This window comes from Bos taurus, chromosome 27 (assembly GCF_002263795.3).
Source record: "Bos taurus isolate L1 Dominette 01449 registration number 42190680 breed Hereford chromosome 27, ARS-UCD2.0, whole genome shotgun sequence".
Classification (NCBI taxonomy): domain Eukaryota; kingdom Metazoa; phylum Chordata; class Mammalia; order Artiodactyla; family Bovidae; genus Bos; species Bos taurus.
In genome coordinates, this window is record NC_037354.1 from 3,703,233 (window position 1) to 3,723,665 (window position 20,433).

Below are 20,433 nucleotides of genomic sequence, written 5' to 3' on the forward strand. Positions count from 1 at the left end.
GAGTATACCTGGAAAAGAATTCAGAATAATGATAGTGAAGATGATCCAAAATCTTGAAAACAAAATGGAGTTACAGATAAATAGACTGGAAATGATTGAAAGATGCACAAATGTTTAACAAGCACTTAGAAGAAATAAGTGCTCAGTCAATAATGAATAATGCAATAATTGAGATGAAAAGCACTCTGGAGGGAACCAACAGTAGAATAACTGAGACAGAAGACAAGATAAGAGAGGTGGAAGATAGAATTTTGAATTAAATGAAGCAGAGAGGAAAAAAGAATTACAAGAAATGAGAACAAACTCTGAGACCTCTGGGACAATGTTAAATGCCCCAACATTTGAATCATAGGTGTCCCAGAAGAAGATGACAAAAAGAAAGGTCATGGGAAAATACATGAGGAGATAATAGCCAAAAACTTCCCTTAAATGGGGAAGGAAATAGAGACCAAAGTCCAAGAAACTCAGAGAGCCCCAAGCAGGATAAACCCAAGGCAAAACACCCCAAGACATAAACTAATCAAACTCACAAGGATGAAACACAATGAGCAAATATTAAAAGCAACAAAGTAAAAGTGACAAATAATACACAAGAAGATCCTCATAAGGATAACAGCCGATCTTTCAATAGAAACTCTTCAGACCAGTAGAGAATGGCAGGGGATACTTAAAATGATGAAAAACAAAGAGCTACAACCAAGATTACTTTAACCAGCAAGGATCCCATTCAGGTATGAAGGGGAAATCAAAAGCTTTACAAACAAGCAAAAGCAGAGAGAATTCAGCACCACCAAACCAGCACTTCAGCAAATGCTAAAGGAACTTCTCTAGACAGGAAACACAAAAAAGCCTTATAAAAATGAACCCAAAACAACAAAGTAAATGGTAAATGTATCATACTTATCAATAATTACCTTAAATGTAAATGAGTTAAATGCTCCAACCAAAAGACAAAGACTGGTAAAAAGATACAAAAACAAGATCCCTTTATATGCTGTCTACAAGAAACCCACCTCAAACCTAGTGATACATACAGGTTGAAAGTGAAGTGATGGAAAAAGATTTCATGCAACTGGAGACCAAAAGAAAGCAGGAATAGCAATACTCATATCAGATAAAACAGACTTTGAAATAAAGACCATGAAAAGAGACAAAGAAGGACACTAAATAATGATCAAAGGATCAATCCAAGAAGATGTAACAACTGTAAATATATATGCACCCAACATAGGAGCACCTCAATACATAAGGCTAATGCCGACAAGTATGAAAGGGAAATTGACAGTAACACAATAATAATGGTGTTCACTATTCACACCTATGGATAGGTCAATCAAACAGAAAATCAGGGCTTCCCTGATAGCTCAGTTAGTAAGGAACCTGCCTTTAATGCAGGAGAGTCCCATTCAGTTCCTGGGTCAGGAAGATCCACTGGAGAAGAGATAGGCTACCCACTCCAGTATGCTTGGGTTTCCTTTGTGGCTCAGCTGGTAAAGAATCCGCCTGCAATGTGGGGGACCTGGGTTTGATCGTTGGGTTGGAAAGATGCCCTCAAGAAGGGAAAGGGCACCCACTCCTGTATTCTGGCCCAGAGAATTCCAAGGACTGTGTAGTCTATGCGGTCACAAAGAGTCAGACAGAACTGAGCAACTTTCACAAACTTTAAATGCTACAATGGACCAGTTAGACCTAATTGATATCTATAGGGCAATTCACCCCAAAACAATGGATTTCACCTTTTTCTCAACTGCACACGGAACATTCTCCAGGATAGATCACATCCTGGGCCATAAATCTAGTCTTGGTAAATTTAAAAGGAAATTTAAATCATTTCAAGCAACTTTTCTGATCAGAATGTGGTAAAATTAGATGTCAATTACAGGGAAAAAACTATTAAAAATACACACATATGGTGGCTAAACAACATGCTTCTTAATAACCAACACATCATGGAAAAAATAAAAAAAGAAGTCAAAATATGCATAGAAACCAATTAAAATGAGAACACAACAACCCAAACCCTATGGGATTCAGTAAAAACAGTGCTAAGAGGGTGGTTAAAAGCAATACCATCCTACCTCAAGAAACAAGAGAAACATCAAATAAACAACCTAACTTTACACCTAAAGCAATTAGAAAAAGAAGAAAAGGAAACCCAAAAGTTAGTAGAAGGAATAAATAATAAAAATTAGAGCAGAAGTAAACGAAAAAAAAAAAAAAAATGAAAGAGACTAGCAAAAATCAACAAAACCAAAAGCTGGTTCTCTGAGACAATAAATAAAACAGACAAACTGTGGCTCAGATAGTAAAGCATCTGCCTACAATGTGAGAGACCCAGGTTCAGTCCCTGAGTCGGGAAGATCTTCTGGAGAAGGAAATGGCAACCCACTCCAGTATTCTTGCCTGGAAAATCCCATGGATGGAGAAGCCTGGTAGACTACAGTCCATGGGGTCACAAGAGTTGGACATGACTGAATGACTTCACTTTCACTTTCATCAAGAATAAAAGGGAGAAAAATCAAATCAATAAAATTAGAAATGAAAATCGAGAAATCACAACAGACAACAAAGAAATACAAAAGAGACTACTGTGAGCAATTACATGCCAATAAAAAGGACAACTTGGAAGAAATTTTTAAAAAGTAACCTTCCAAAACTGAACCAGGAAGAAATATAAAATCTTAACAGACTCATCACAAGCATGGAAATTGAAACTGTAATCAAAAATCTTCCAACAAACAAAAGTCCAGGACCAGATGGCTTCACAGGTGAATTCTCCCAAAAATTTAGACAACAGTTAACACTTATTTTACTCAAACTCTTCCAGAAAATTGCAGAGGAAGGCAAACTCCCAAACTCATTCTGTGAGGCCACCATCACCCTAATACCAAAACCAGACTAAGATGCCAAATACAAAGAAAACTACAGGCCAATATCACTGATGAACATAGATGCAAAAATCCTCAACAAAATTCTAGCAAACAGAATTGAACAACATATTAAAAAGACCGTACATAATGACCAAGTGGGCTTTATCCCAGTGATGCAAGGATTCTTCAACATTTGCAAATCAATCAACGTGATACACCATATTAACAAATTGAAAGATAAAAACCATATGATTATCTCAATAGATGCAGAGAAAGCCTTTGACAAAATGCAACACCCATTTAGATCCAAATTCTCCAGAAGCAGGCATAAAAGGAACATAGCCTCAACATAATAAAAAACATATACAACAAACCCACAACAAACATTATCCTCAATGGTGACAAATTGAAAGCATTTCCTCTAAAATCAGGAACAAGACAGGGGTGCCCACTCTCACCACTACTATTCAACATAGTTTTGGAAGTCCTAGACACAGCAATCAGAGAATAAAAGAAATAAAAGGAATCCAGATTGAAAAAGAAGAAGTAAAACTCTAACTGCAGTTGACATAATACTCTACAGAGAAAACCTAAAGACATCATCAGAAATTACTAGAGCTAATCAATGAACACAGTAAAGTGGCCGGATATAAAATAATACACAGAAATCCATTGCATTCCCATATACTAACAATGAGAAAACAGAAAGAGAAATTAAGGAAACAACCTCATTCACCACTGCAACAAAAATATTAAAATACTTAGGAGTAAATTTATCTAAAGAAACAAAAGACCTATATATCAAACACTATAAAACATTGATGAAACAAATCAAAGATGACAAATAGATGGAGAAATATACCATGTTCATGGATCAGAAGAATCAATATAGTGAAAATGAGTATACTACCCAAAGCAATCTATAGATTCAATGGAATCCCTATCAAACTACCAACAGTATTTTTCACAGAACTAGAACAAATAATTTCACAATTTGTATCAAAACACAAAAAACCTTGAATATCCAAAGCTATCTTGATAAAGAAGAAAGGAACTGGAGAAATCAACCTTCCTGACTTCAGACTATACTACAAAGCTACATTCATCAAGACAGTATGGTACTGGCACAAGACAGAAATATAGATCAATGGAACAAAATAGAAAGTCCAGAGTTAAATCCATGCTCCTATTGGCACTTTATCTTTGACAAAGGAGGCAAGAATATACAGTGGAGAAAAGACAATCTCTTTAATAAGTAGTGCTAGAAAAACTGGTCCACCATCTGTAAAAGAATGAAACTAGAACACTTTCTAACACCATACACAAAAATAAACTCAAAACAGATTAAAGATCTAAATGTAAGACCAGAAACTAGAAATCTCTTAGAGGAAAATATAGGCAGAACACTGTCTGGTACAAATCACAGCAAGATCCTCTATGACCCACCTCCCAGAGTTATGGAAATAAAAGCAAAAATAAACAAATGGGACCTAATTAAACTTAAAAGCTTTTTCATAATGAAGGAAACTATAATCAAGGAGAAAATGCAGCCTTCAGAATGGGAGAAAATAATAGCAAATGAAACAACTGACAAAGCATTAATCTCCTAAGTATGCAAGCAGCTCATGCAGCTCAATACCAGAAAAACAAATGACCCAGTCAAAAAGTGGGCCAATGAACTAAACAGACATTTCTCCAAAGAATACATACAGTTAGCTAGCAAATACATGAAAAGATGCTCAACATCACTCATTATCAGAGAAATTAAAATCAAAACCACAATGAGGTACCACCTCATGCTGGTTGGAATGGCTGCCTACAAAATGTCTACAATCAATGTTGAAGAGGGTGTGGAAAAAAGGGAACCTTCTTACACTGTTGGTGGGAATGCAAACTAGTACAACCACTATGGAGAACAGTGTGGAGATTCCTTGAAAACCTAGAAATAGAACTGCCATACGACCCAGCAATCCCACTGCTGGGCATACACACTGAGGAAAAAAGAATTGAAAGAGACACATGTACCCCAATGTTCATTGCAGCACTGTTTACAATAGCTAAGACATGGAAGCAACCTAGATGTCCATCAACAGATGAATGGATAGGATAAGGAAGTTTCGGTACATATACACAATAGAATATTACTCATCTATAAAAAAAGAATGCATTTGAGTCAGTTCTTATGAGATGGATGAAACTGGAGCCTATTATACAGAGTGAAGTAAGTCCAAAAGAGAAACACCAATACAGTATATTAATGCATATACATGGAATTTAGAAAGATGGTAATGATGACCCTATATGTAAAACAGCAAAAGAGACACAGATGTAAAGAGCAGACTTTGGAACTATGTGGGAGAAGGTGAGGGTAGGATGATTTGAAAGAATAGCATTGAAACATGTATATTACCATATGCAAAACAAATGACCAGTGCAAGTTTGATGTATGAAACAGGGCACTCAAAGCTGGTGCTTTGGGACAACCCAAACGGATGGGGTGAGGAGGGAGCAGGGAGGTGTTTCAGGACAGCAGGGACACACGTGCACCTATGACTGATTCATATTGATGTATGAATATGAAAAAACACCACAATATTGTAATTAGCCTCCAATTAAAATTAAAATAATTAATTAAAAAAATAAGGTATAATATACAGTACCTTGCTAATCCTTTGTAAATCCTATTGTTGTTACAATGTACTAAATGTTTCTTTTTTAAAAAATTATGTTAAGAAATTCCATCCTTTTTCTGGAGGCCAATGTAATATCACTTACACTTTTTTTTCTGTTTGAGGATTACTGCTATTATTGTTATTACTAATGATATTCTTATTATTTAGTATGTAGCTAACATTTGTATGTTCCAGAATCATTTTATATGATTCAGTATAGTTTTTTATTTACTTTTCTTAAAAAAAAATGAGTTGTCAGTTCTGCTGTATAATTTAGGGTACAGGCTCTTCATGGACCATTATCTTACACTATTCTATGAGTATCTCAAGCTTGGTGTTGATTTACATTACTTTCATTCTTGCTTGAGGATTTAATCAGACTGTGTTCAGACAAAAGTGTTGACCCTTAAGCAAAGTCATGAGAAAACTAGAAAGAAGAGCTATGTGGACTTGAAGAGTCACCTGGGCCACTGCCTTTGAGGCTCTATCCACCCAACACAGCCATGAATGATGCCAACAAGAGCAGTACTTCTGCATACTGCTGTAGAAGCTGATGTCCTCATTATTTATTATCCTCTGTGAGCAAAGCCTGACATTCCCTAACTGACCTTGACAAGATGGATCTGCTTTTAACATCTGTGCTCTTAGCTAGATACCATGCTCAGTCATGGCTTTTCATTTGAATCACATCACTGAATAGAAACATAACTGTTGACTGCCTCATTTTCCCAATAATGCTGAAGAAGGTTTTTACTATGTCTCAATCAATCTTAAGTTCAGTTCAGTTACTCAGTCATGTCCGACTCTTTGCGACCCCATGAACCACAGCACACAAGGCCTCCCTGTCCATCACGAACTCCCAGAGTCCACCCAAATCCATGTCCATTGAGTTGGTGGTGCAACCCAACCATCTCATCCTCTGTCATCCCCTTCTCCTCCTGCCCTCAATCTTTCCAAGCATCAGGGTTTTTTCCAATGAGTCAGCTCTTTGCATCAGGTGGCCAAAGTATTGGAGTTTCAGCTTCAACATCAGTCCTTACAATGAACACCCAGGAATGATCTTCTTTAGGATACACTGGTTGGATCTCCTTACAGTTCAAGGGACTCTCAAGAGTCTTCTCCAACACCACAGTTCAAAAGCATCAATTCTTCGGCACTCAGCTTTCTTTATAGTCCAACTCTCACATCCATACATGACCACAGGAAAAACCATAGCCTTGACTAGATGGACCTTTGTTGACAAAGTAATGTCTCTGCTTTTTAATATGTTGTCTACCTTGGTCATAACCTTCCATCCAAGGAGTAAGCATCTTTTAATTTCATGGCTGCAATCACAATCTGCAGTGATTTTGGAGCCCCCCAAAATAAAGTCTGACACTTTTTCCACTGTTTCTCCATCTATTTGCCATGAAGTGATGGGACTGGATGCCATGATCTTAGTTTTCTGAATGTTGAGCTTTAAGCCAATTTTTTCACTCTCCTCTTTCACTTTCATCAAGAGGCTCTTAGTTCCTCTTCACTTTCTGCCATACAGGTGGTGTCACCTGCATATCTGAGGTTATTGATATTTCTCCAGGCAATCTTGATTCCAGCTTGTGCTTCCTCCAGCCCAGCATTTCTCATGATGTACTGTGCATATAAGTTAAATAAGCAGGGTGACAATATACAGCCTTGACATACTCCTTTTCCTATTTGGAACCAGTCTGTGGTTCCATGTCCAGTTCTAACTGTTGCTTCCTGACCTGCATATAGGTTTCTCAAGAGGAAGGTCAGGTGGTCTGGTATTCCCATGTCTTTCAGAATTTTCCACAGTTTATTGTGATCCCATAATGGGTCATTTGGTACAGGCATCTGATGGCTCTGCTGTCACCTTTAATTAGAGATGGTTTCATTTTGAGGTCTTTTCCTTGTATTTGGTTTCTTGATTTCTTCAGTGTTCTTATTCTTCTCCATACCCTCTTTCTGAGTTTAGTATCTTATCTTACCACTGTAAGAGCACACACATTACAGTCTGTCTAGACAGACTTCAGGTTTTCTAGACACATCTAAGTGAAGACAGAAAGAACAACCCTTCCCTGATGCCTGCCTGCCCTGAAGACGCTGAACACAATCCTATCAATTCATCTTTCCAGAAGTTGAGGAAAATGACTATTTTCATTCCCATTTTACAGATAAGGACAAAGGGTCTCAAAATTATCTACCTCAGGTTATTAGCTAGAAGAGATACATGATATCTACATCTAACAGAGTATATAAATCAGAATACATATGATTTTCAAATATGCATCTGTGAGTTCCAAATTTTCTGTTTTTAAGTAATATTTTCATCTAAAAATTCATGTTGACTAGAGAAAACTTATTTGTTCAGTCAAAAAAAAAAAAAAAGCTAATTACGGTTTCTCAATTCTAAACTCACCTAAAATAAATAAAAGAAACTCTCCCTTTTCTGACATCACTGTCCTTTATCACCAATGACAGTTGTCAGAAAAATGTTGGTATTTTGTTTTCACTTAAGAAATTTTATATGATGACCTTTAGCTTAGTGTATTTTTTGGAAGAAGCTAAAAATGGATTTTCGGTGAATTAGCATGTGATTTGAATTATTTTGCAGTGTTTCTGCACTTGAGGTTGGCCAGGGCCATAAGTAACCTGACATTAAATATCACATTACACTTTCACAGGCGATATTTCTGGAAGGTAGTGTCCATATGTGGAGTGTAAAATATATCATTTGAGACATTTTTAGATTAAATGGACTTCCAAATTTCTTTCAATAAGCCCATGGATCAGCAGTAATGTTTCTGAAGTATGCTTTTTACAGAACAATAATTTCATTCATGAGATATTTACTTCAAAAACTTCCAAACAAGTCATCTTTAAAACTATGTGTAAAAAAAAAAAAAACATAGGAAATAGCTTCCCGCATCTTTGCCCTGCCCATTTTCTATGAATGAAACCCCAATTTTGTTAGTTGTGCAAAATGAGCCAACATGATATTTAGGAAACTGTAAAGATTTTAACATTACACTGCCTTCCAGAGTTAAGAGAGTAAAGGAAAGGTGAGTTGATAAACCATAAGGACAGAACAAATAAAATGATTAAATCACTGAGAATGATGCTAACAAGACTCACTCTTTGAATTATTGAGGTGTTCCAGAAAAAATAGTTTTGCCTTTAGTCATTTAATTCACAAAGCATTTTAGGACACTTTCATTCGGGTTTCCTCCACATGAGGCTTAGGGTTCCACTACCCAAAATTGAAATGGCCATGATTCAAAAACAGAGCGTGGATTACTTTTCTGCAACTCTTTTCTGGGTCAGCTTCTGCCTCAGGACATGGGCTACAGATGCCAAGGTCTCAGAGCTGGCTTCTAGTTCCGTCTGCCCGCCCTAACTGCTGCCATCACTCAGGTGTTCCTTGCAGACACTGCAGGGCTACAGAGTAACACCTGGCAGGACTCCCCCTCCTGGTTTGCCAAGTGGGAAGTCAAACTTCCATTTGGCTCCTTTCTTCCTCTCTTTTAGCCTCCAAATTCATTTAACAGATACTCACCCTAACTGGTGATCAACAGTTTCCCAGCTTTTATGTCATGCTCCCTGTTTACTTGGTCATTAACCTTGGTCAAGTTTTAACTAATGTAGAAACAAGTATTTAGGTCAGCCAAGGCTTCAGTCATCCTTGGTCATCTTGTGCATCTCTAATCTATTCCATACCCAAGTTACTACACTCTAGTTGTTGACCTACCACCAGTTTTTTTCTTTTTTTTTCCCCAAAAGTCCTCAATAACTTCATATTGTCAACCAAGTACCAGGCAAACTCCTTCCCCGAGGATGCAAGCTGTCCCCTGTCTGGGCCCACTTGGGATTTTCACAGTTGTGTCTCTTTGCCAACTCTTTAGTCAAATTAAACCATACAGTCTTCACTCTCTTTAAGTGTCTTCTTGGTTTTCATTCCCCCTATATATTTCTTGGTTTTATTCCCTTGTGTCTTTTTTTTTTTTTAATTAAAACACATTTAGACACTACCAGCCCATAAGACCCAAATTAAATCATACTTTTTCAATAAAGTCTCCATCTCCACCTTGAAGGAATGACTCTTTCCTCCTCCTTAAATCCCAGTTTGTCTGTGATCTACAAATGCCACCCAGCTTGTATCTTACAGTTATTTATGTACTAGCATCTACTTTGGCTGGAAGAAGATTGATGAGGACCTAGTATTTATCTATTTTTATGTCCTCCTCAGTCACTCCAGTCTCTCAGTCAAAATTTTGAAATATATGTTGTAAACACCTGCAATAAAACACCACCCTAACCCCAAATGGCAAAGATTCTTGTATAAAGTATGATTTTCTGTTATTGCAAAATTACCATGATAATTTCAATTTAGAAAACTTTGTTATGGGCTGAACAGTGTCCTCCTCCCTCTCCCACAGTTCATACATTGAAGCCTTAACGACCAGAATCTCAGAGTGAGATTGTATTTGGAGTTGGGACTGTTACTGATGTAGTTAAGTTAAAACGAGGCCCTTAGGGAGCCTCCTAATCCAGTTTGACTGGTTCTCCTACAGAAAAAGGAAATCTGGACACACACAGAGGCACCAGGGAAGTCTGGACACAGAAGAAAGATCACAGACAGACACAGAGACGGCAGCTGTCTGCACACCACGGAGACAGGCCTCAGGAGAAACCAAACCTGTTGCCACCTTCATCTTGGATTTCCAGCCTCCAGATCTCTGAGAAAACAAGTTCCCATACTTTGAGCTACCCTGTTTGACCTACTTTGCTATGGTATCCCTAATAACAAAATATATTCTACATCTCTGACTCCAGTGATAAGAAAAAATAAACAACTGATTCAAATTTGGGGAGCAATTCTTTAAAACACTCAAATCTGTGTGTATCAGACTCTATTTTACTAGATGACATTTATGCAAATCTTAACAGTAACATCATCTACAGTCTGAGAGCTCAGTGGTCCTAAACATTTCGGGAAAATACATGAACCTGGCCACCAGACAGGCAGCACAGCCTAGAAGCATTTTCCTTTCCCAGACAGAAGGAAGTTTTTCTTTCTTGCCTGTCTCTCTCAGTCCCAGTATCAGTTTTAACAATTGAAATGCTGACACTGAATAGAGGCAACAATGTCACTGCATCTCATAGGTGTCATTCTGTAGAAAGATAAGCGCCCCCTTTTTTTTTCCCCAAAGGTGTTAAAACTTGGTGGGGTGGTAGAAATGTACTTGAAACTTTCTAGCTTGCTTTCCTAGAATTATTCCCATGTATTATTATATTTGTACCATATAAGAGCAACATGAATACATAAAAATTGGAAGTGGCAGGATTTGGAGGTGAGACACCACTCAAGTTAGGGGTAAAGAATTTGAAAGAAAGTAAACATTATTAGGGCTTCCCTGGTGACTCAGATGGTAAAGAATCTGCCTGCAATGCAGGAGACCTGGGATTGATCCCTGGGTCTGGAAGATCTTCTGGAGAAGGGAATGGCTACCCACTCCAGTATTCTTACCTGGAGAATCCCATGGACAGATGAGGCTGGCAAGCTATAGTCCATGGGATCACAAAGAGTTGGACACAACTGAGTCTCTAACACTACCTTTAGCTTGATTTATGACTTCCAACTTTTGGGCTTCCCTGGTGGCTCAGTGGTAAAGAATCTGCTTGCCAATGCAGTAGAGACAAGAGACACAGGTTCAGTCCCTGGGTAGGGAAGATCCCCTGGAGAAGGAAATGACAACCGACCCCAGTTTATTTGCTTGGGAAATCCCACGGACAGAGGAGCCTTGTGGGCTACAGTCCATGGGGTCACAGAGTCAGACAAGACTGAGCAACTGATACACACACTCTAACATAATTAGTCCTAATAGTTCAAAATATTCCAATCATTGAGTTCATTTAATTTTTTCCTTGCAATTTGACATAAAATTTTTTCTTCAATTTTTTGCTAATACATGGTGGTCGATCAACAGAAGAAAAACATTTATGTCAATCACAAGAGAGAAGAAAGCAAATACACAAATCACCATATGGAAGTAGATGTATTTATGAATTATATTTCCAACTTTAATCCAGAATGCATATGATGTATCTATTTAAGATCATTCCTGGGCATAGGTTTATCTTACAATATTATGGCAAATTCAATTTTTTTTTATAAATATTGCATCAATCTTTAAGTTTTCACATACTGAAAAGTGAAGAAAAAATCGGAAAGCTTAAAATTATAACTTGTCATTAACTAAAGCCATGTGTATAGGGTATTTTACTTTGTATCTATTATATATATAAATATCTGAATGCATATATACATTTAAACTATTAATATATATGTCTATGTGTAGTGTGTGTAATATGTGTATAAAATTGTGTTATGAAAGAATGTAGTATATATAGGTTTGAAAGTTAAATAGAGTTTTGCTTGAATCATATTTGTGAGTAATAGCTATTTGAACCTGGACACTGAGTTTGAGTGTTTTAGCTGTGAGAGGTAATTTGCAATCACTCCACAGCACTATTGTCAATAATGAAATGCAATACTTGTTGCAGTCTGACTCAGAGGCTTCCAAAATCAAGAAAGCCCTTAATAAACATGTACTCTGCAGTCATTTCATTCTCCCCCGATTCTGGAATTTCAGCCAGTGAAATCTGGACTTATGCACCAACTAACCAAAGCATTAAACCTCAGCAGAGGTTGAAAACAGGAGAGAAGAGGGTTAGCACCTATCTTCCAAGAGATTTTTTTTTTTTTTTCCAAAATAAACAGGTAGGTAGATCTTATGAAAATGAGGAACAACCAACATACAGAGATGGCAAGCTTTGGGTCCTCACGGAGCCAGCAGCCGACCTGCTGGGGACAGATGAAGTGTGTGTGTGTGGTCCAGGGTTAGAAGGACATCTTCAGGGTCTTAACTAAGCTGGCAGCTACATGCTCTATATTCTCCATTAAAACTGGTATCAGATAGGAAATTCCTCAAGTTTGCAGGCATTTACTGAAAAATACATCTGTCCCTGGAATCACCCACCATGTTCACAGCCATTCCAGGGCAGCCATGCTTTCCCTCCACTCAGCAAACGCTTTCATTATTATCTGGATCACACAGTGTGGTCCTTCAGATATTCATTTCATCAGCTGCTGCCCAACATTTACTTATAGCTTCTCTCTCACTTTTCTCCATTGTCTAGCATATTCACACCTATCCCTTTTCAAAACTAAACAGCCTCCCTTGTAGCCCACACCTGTCTTCTGATGGCCTCCTCACCTGCCTCCTTCCCCTTACAGCTGAGCCCATGGAGGCACCTCAGTCTCAGCTCCACTTCTTTACCATCTGCTCGCTGTCTTTAGTCTCCTCCATCTCATTTTCTACTGACAGTTTCCAAAGCTCATTCAAGACTTTCTGGAAGTGAGAATCAACAAAAACTTTGAGGTCCTTGATGTATTTCTGCATCTGCAAGATGACCTCATGTGCCCATGGAAGAGAAATCCATTTGCTTGCACCTCATCTTCATTTATCGGAGAAGGCAATGGCAACCCACTCCAATACTCTTGCCTGGAAAATCCCATGGATGGAGGAGCCTGGTAGGCTACAGTCCATGGGGCCGATAAGAGTCGGACACAACTGAGTGACTTCCCTTTCACTTTTCACTTTCATGCATTGGAGAAGGCAATGGCAACCCACTCCAGTGTTCTTGCCTGGAGAATCCCAGGGACGGGGGAGCCTGGTGGACTGCCATCTATGGGGTCACACAGAATCATACAGGACTGATGCAACTTAGCAGCAGCAGCAGCAGCAGCAGCAGCATCTTCATTTATATTTTACATGATGCATCTTATGTGAGCTCCAAATCCATATCCATTTTCCTTGAGACTTGTCCATTTTACAGTCAGTAAAAACTCAGCATCAAAACCCCCTTCATCACTTTTGAAACAACAACCAAAGCCACCCCTCCTTGCATCTCTACTCCAACCCGAGAACTCCCAAGCCCACGTGAGACAGCGTCTACCAGCAAGCCCCTCACTCTGCCTCAACAGCTCCACCCCATGGCTGCTACCTGAACCCAAGCTGTCATCATCTTCCATGTGATTAAGGACCAAGACCTCAGGGCACATCTTGCTCCATTCCATCTTCCACACCAGCATGGGTTTGCAACTCATAAAACAGACACCTGGCCATTTGATTCTCCTGCTTTAAATCTGCAAATGTCTTTTTAGAATGAAACACAATTACCCAGCATGACATAAAAAAAGAAATCTTTGTTATATATATTAGCCCACATCTCTGTTCTCATTGTTCAGCAGCCCTGGGTGAACACTCTCTGCTCTAGTTGTTAGAGAATAGTTTTTTAGACCCTTGAATAGACTATGCTCTCTCAAATAATGCTAGTTTCATTCTTTTCTGTTTCTCCAGGGTTTTAAAAAATTCTTGGACCTATTATTATCAATGAGTGTTTGCAAAATGAATGTCTTAGTTCTACATAAGAATAGCAAAAAAAAAAAAGAAAGAAAAAGAAATCAAAGTGTGTTATCTAGACTGGAAGCACTAAGCTGAATCACTAAGATAATTCAGATAAAAGCTGTTCTGAAAGCAGTTGAATCCTCACAATTTAAACTTCTAGAAAACAAAGAGCTGACGTGGCAAAGGAGAAACAGCAATGAGCACGTTCCCTTGTTGCTGCTGAGTACAGAATGGACGGGATATTCAAGCAGAAATCTGAGACAGTAATTCCATCATGAGAAAGTAAGGGTCCAGAAAACAATTTTGTTTTAGTTCTGGAAAACAAAGGAAAAGTAATTACATTTATTTACAAGTGTAGGGCATGCACTCCCAAGCAATCCACTATGCCCTATACAAACACAGTGGATTATAGCCAAGCCTTGCAATTTATTAAATAAAAGGCACAGGGTAAAGAAAGAATTGGAGCTATTCTTAGTTCATTTGTTTAGATGACGATGGTGCTAAATTTCTAGAGACAAAGATTCCTATAGGAGACTGTGTTGGACCTAATGCACTCTCATCAGAAATATGTTTAATACACAGTTTATGCTAAATATGGAAATTAATAATTCCATGAAAACCATTGAGAGACACTTTTCCATTTACTCCTGTATATGCCTGATATTATCTTAACAATATCACCATAAGAAACAAGCTATAATTTTTCATTGTTCATTGAGTACTTACATTGTTCATTTAAGATGCATAGCTCATGACTGTTAGGCTGTAACATTTCCAACTTTCATATAAATATAAAATCAATCTAATTGCATTCATGCAAAGAGATAAGTCCTCAGAATGGAAATGCCACACACACACACACAATGAATGCCATTTCTTTCACTTCTAATTCAAAGCACAAGCTCTTCTTTTTAAATCTATGCTTACATATGATTTGATTAGTAATAGATGCAAATGGATTTTCTCCCCCATTGAATAGTTTTTTTTCCAAATCACTGCAATTAGGCATCTGATGTGTCATCTACCTGTCTACGAAGCATGTCTCATTTTTAGCTGATTCCCTATTGTCAGGGTGATTGCAGTTGTGTTACAAGCAGCTGCATCTCCAGGTGTGAAACCATGCAACAACCTGAACACTGATCATGGTCCTTCCTGGTCCTCAAGGGGTGTGTGGTGTGGAGATGAGGTCAAATATACCTCAGCACCTTAAAGGTTAACAAATCTCCTGTGATCTGGTAAATTTGTTTTACCCCAAATCCGAGATCTCTGAGTCTGAGATTTGCAAGAAGCTTTAAGATATAATTTTACTTTGTGTTTTCAAGTTTATCAGATAAATGATCAAGTACACTTTGTTCATTCTTTTTCACTCTTTTAGTTATTATTTTCTTAAAACTCCTAAAAACCTAACTTTGGGATTTAATTATTTCAAATGTACAATAAAAGTATATCCTGTCCCAAGTATCTTCTTTACATAGACAGAGTCGAGGGGCACCCACCTGGAAATGTGGAAACACCTATTGGTCATCATGTCATTTCATCAATCACATCATCTTTCAGAATGCCAAAAACATAAAAATGAAAATGGAACACCAAATGTTGGGGGTCTTTGGGAGACAGGGGAAGGGGTTTGGAAAGGAGAAATCATTTCAGAAATAAGAAAAAGAAACTATGGTCTTATAATGGGGTGTATGGATGAAACAAAAGTATTAATACTTCTCTAACTGGAGCCTCTTCTAACCCACTTATTTTTGTCATTTTAATGGTTCCTATTAAACAGGCTTCCCATGGCCCTCACTTCCAACAACTGTTCAATCTATAGATGATTATGCCAATCCAAGAAGACCAACAGCCATGTCTACAGACCATCTGTACTACATGGTGTTGGTACACTGTGGATCTCTGAGAAGACAGTGGTTAATCTGTGGTTAATGGGATGTTCACAACACCCTCTTGTGATATAAGCTTTCAAGTCTCTGATAACCTGGCACAAGAATGCAGTAAAAAGATGGTTGACATCACAAGATAAATACAGTGTCATCTATAGGCTGTCATAGGGAGGGATGTATACTGCCTCTTTATCACGTCTTTCCTCCCATTTCCATGGATATGTTTGGGAACCTAACTTTGTCATGAATCAAAGTACAACATCCCCTGGGGATGGAGGAACCATGGGAACAAAGGGTCCTGGATCCCTGCCACCTCAGGACAATAGTTTGAAGGAAAAATTAACTGAAGCCACTGCATCATTTAGGTCTCTTTGATAAAACAACTGAACTTACATACCAATGAAGAGAGAGATTAAAAATTCCTGAAAGTTTTACAGGATATTTTCCATTTTTTTCAGTCACTCTTAAAAGTCACAGACCTGGAAAGCAGGTGATTTTTATCTAAGTGATAGAATCAGAGATGTTTGGATTTAAAAAGAACTCTAATGGAGTATCTGGCTCAGGATGGCATATATATAGTACCCCTCCCGTCTTACTTTCTCCATCACCCTGCCCATGGTGTCAGATACTTGAAATAAATCCTGACAATTTTCCCTTGGAGCCTGAAGGCAGCTTAATCATCATTCTCAACACAGTTCTTCATGCAGCCATGGATTGATTGCAGTGGGCTCAGAAACTGAAAACTATCTGGTCTCTCTGAGAGAGTCTGATTCTGTCATTTTCCATAAGGAGTTCAGTGCAGGTTAGTTCTCAGAGTTTCTGAATATGAGGATATCAAGCATTTCATCATAAAAGAGAAACAGACTAAAGTCCATGTGAATGAACAGCTGGGTCTATAACATCCTGACTTTTGAAGTCACTCAGTAGACTCTCGAGACTAGATTCACTTTATGGCATGTTCTTAAAATGTGGTTGCAGCGGCCTAAACAAGCACTCAGCTGGACCTGGCAATATCTATGTGGAGATCTTCTGTGTCTGGAATCCACACACACAGCACCCTCTACCCACTTCTAGTATGGGAAAGCCAGGAACACAGAAGCCAAACTGAAATTGGCTCAAAGCCTATTCACAATCTTGGTAGAATCCCATCTCCTGCCTCCCCATGGTTTTCCTCAGGCTCTGAGAGCTGATCTGTGCTGGCTGTGCTTCACACCCCTGCCTGTGTGGTTCACATGCCCAGTGTGCTTATCTCCAGAAGGATCTACAGCCCTTTCCTACATCTCCTTGTAGATCCTCTCATATGAATTTTCCCTTTCTAGGATTTTATTTCCTTAATTGTTTGAGATATAACTGGCATAAAACATTGTATTAGTTTCAGGCAAATAGCATAGTGTCCTTCTATCCAAATACATTGAAAACCATCACCACAGTAAGTCTGATGAGCACCCATCACCATACGCAGCACAATTTTCTTTTTTATTGTGATGAAGACTTCTCAAATCTACTCATACTTTTCAGATCCTGTCATAGTTTCCAAAAGGGTCTGGCCTGATGGTCTATTCTAGTCTGCAGAAAACCAACATGCTGAAATGGTTATCAGCAACCGCACATGCCAACAGCCCTACAACCTCATTGTCACTATGGGTATCCCACTGGCTGATGCCCCTTCACATCCTCCCTCATGATACAGGCTCGAGCCAGGGCACTGGGTGCAACACCCAGGATGATGCTGGTCACAATGTTTCTAAGATTACATCCTCCAGCATCCCAGATGACTTGGAAGAACCTTTAATAGTTCAATTTAAAAATTACTGTTCCCTGTAGTGACATCAAAGAGCCAAGTGGTATATTTTCTCACTGATAAGAATACTGTATCTTAGAAGGGAGAGGATCTAATATCTAAGGTTTAAAACATGACTAATTTACCTGGCAACACGAACTATCTAATTGTATTTGACTAGACCTGTATGTGCCCCTCCCTTTCAAGGTGTAAGATTCGGCCTCTCTTCTGCTCTGAAAGATCTGGAAAAACATGTCATGGAAACTTAATAGCAACATTGTGTGTGTGGTGTGCATGTGTGTGTGTCTATGTGTGTGTGCTCAGTCGTGTCTGACTATTCGTGACCCAAGGACTGTAGCCCACCAGGCTTCTCTGTCCATGGGATTTTTCAGGCAAGAATATGGGAATGGGTTGTCATCTTCCTCTCCAGGGGATCTTCCCAGCCTGGGGATTGAACCTGTGTCTCCTGCATTGGTGGGCAGATTCTTTACCACTCCTGCCACCTGGGAAGGAACATTAGTATTCCTAATCCCTTGTTTTGGTGTCCCTGTTCTTTAAATAAGATCCAATGAAGCCCACATTCCCGCCTCCAGGTGCTGTGCCCACTGCAATGTCCTCTGGACTCAGCACCTTCTGGGTGTAGAAATGGTACAGGACATACATAGTGCAGGTGTTTGCGAGTCGCTCCCACCAGCCCACAGCCAGAGCTCCCGGAGGGGCACTAGGCTCTCCTGATGTGTACTCCCTTTGGAATCACAGTCGATTTCAACGGTGCTGGAGGAGGAGTGATTTTCTGAGATATCAAGCAGAGTTGTATATTCTAATGATGCAGGTTCAATCCATAACCACAAGGAGCGCTCAGAAGTATGAGAATTCAAAGGGGAACCAGACAGGTACCATTTGAACGAACATCTCTTGAGTGCAGAGAAGTGCTTTTCATGTCTAAATGTGTGACTACAAGGTGGTAGGCCATTTGAATCACGTTAGTTGGAAAGATGGAAAAACTTAGCCAGATAACTCTTCTTTTAAGAAGCTTCTCTCGGAACAGGTTGAAAACATGAGTTCATGGTCCTTTAAAGAGCAATGTACCTGCTCCCTTTCTCGCTCTGCTCACTGGGTACCTTGGTCATTTGTGCTGGCTGTGAGGGGCATTTCATAAAGTCAGAATGTGAAGCTGATAATTTGAAAGTAAAAACCAACATCATTCTTCAGGTGCCACCGACTTCTTTCCAAGCTGGTTTACTAGGCACCTTTGCTCCCTTCAGCTTATGACAGCAGTGCCATCGCTGCCCATCTTCTCTGTCTTCTCCCTTCCCCCCTTGTCAGACACATCTTACTGTTAACCTCAGCTCTAAGAGCCAGGTCAGTGCATCCACACGCGTCCCTCCCTCATTAAGAGTAGTTCCTTATTTCATTTAACCCTGAAGCCTAAGAGCCCACTGATGGCCTCTCGGCACCACTGCGTGTGAAGCTGCCCCACTTAGCATTGTTTCCATTAATTTCACATAAGAGTCCTTTATAAATCGAAAATAACATTGAAAAACACCCTGGAGGGCAAAGCAAATTATTCAAATATAAGAGAGGGATGCACTGTACAGGGTACTCAATATATTGTAATAACTTATGATGGACCAAAGAACATTAAAAAGTGTATATTTATATGTACTTTTATAACTGAATCATTTTGCTGTACACTGGAAACTAGCACAACATTGCAAATCAACTATATTTCAATGAAAAAAATGAGAGGGAAAGACAGGTAGAGAAATGAAACATAATTCTGATTTTCTTTGTATGATTAAGATTTTAGCAATCAAATTGACAGCATATTAAAAGTTCTAAATTATTATTTTTCTTTTTAAGCCCACATCTTCAGAAACCAAGTTGGTTCTACCAAACAAGAGTGAGAAGCAACAAGGAGATGACAACCATCCTGAGCTCACTTCCTGGCATATTTAGAATTGGGAGTGATGCTATTCCTGCCGCACAATAATGCCATCATTGTATAGAATACCCCTTAACTGCTGGAAAAGTAAATGACAACCCACTCCAATATTCTTGCCTGGAGAATCCCAGGACAGAGGAGCCTGATGGGCTACAGTCCATGGGGTTGCAAAGAGTCAGACACAACTGAGTCACTAAGCACACAGACAGCCACTCAGAGAAATGAATTCAAAAGTCTTACTTCTGCACTAAGAAGACTGAAGCCACACTGAGAAGGTTCATGAGGGAGTCCTGGGGTCCTGCAACACCAGGTCAGCATAAACCAAAAGAAGTTGCTGCAACCTCTCGGGAGAAACCAGATCCATTCAGCTACAATTGATTTGTTAAGAAGTCCTTGAGTTGATCCTTATCATCCAGTCTGATAGTGTGAGTCAGTCTTGGCTAAAAGTAAGTATTCAATTAGGTCTACAGCTCAGGGCTGCTGCTTATACCAATGCTCCCCTGTCAGTGCTGAAAATTTAGGTCTATGACGTTCTATCATCCGTTAGACATTATTGTATCAGTCACTTCTGAACATCACTTGTTCAATTCTATTTCAGCAATAGAACATCCCTTTATTATTGTTAATTATTCCTATCATTTGAGAACTTGAAATTATTTCCCTTTTAATAAGAATGAAGCTTTATAAAAATAGGTATTGATGACAAGACTTAAAACACATGTCATATGTCTTTTTTCTATGCTGATTTTACCCTATTTTAAAATCAGTATGTTCAACATTTGCCCTAACCATTAAATATAGTGTGGTAAATA

General features: G+C 38.8%; 1 protein-coding gene across 2 annotated transcripts in view; it reads right to left on the reverse strand.

Moving 5' to 3' along the window:
• CSMD1 (CUB and Sushi multiple domains 1) overlaps positions 1–20,433 on the reverse strand; it is a 2,064,317-nt gene that overhangs the window by 1,554,097 nt on the left and 489,787 nt on the right. The window lies entirely within an intron of this gene.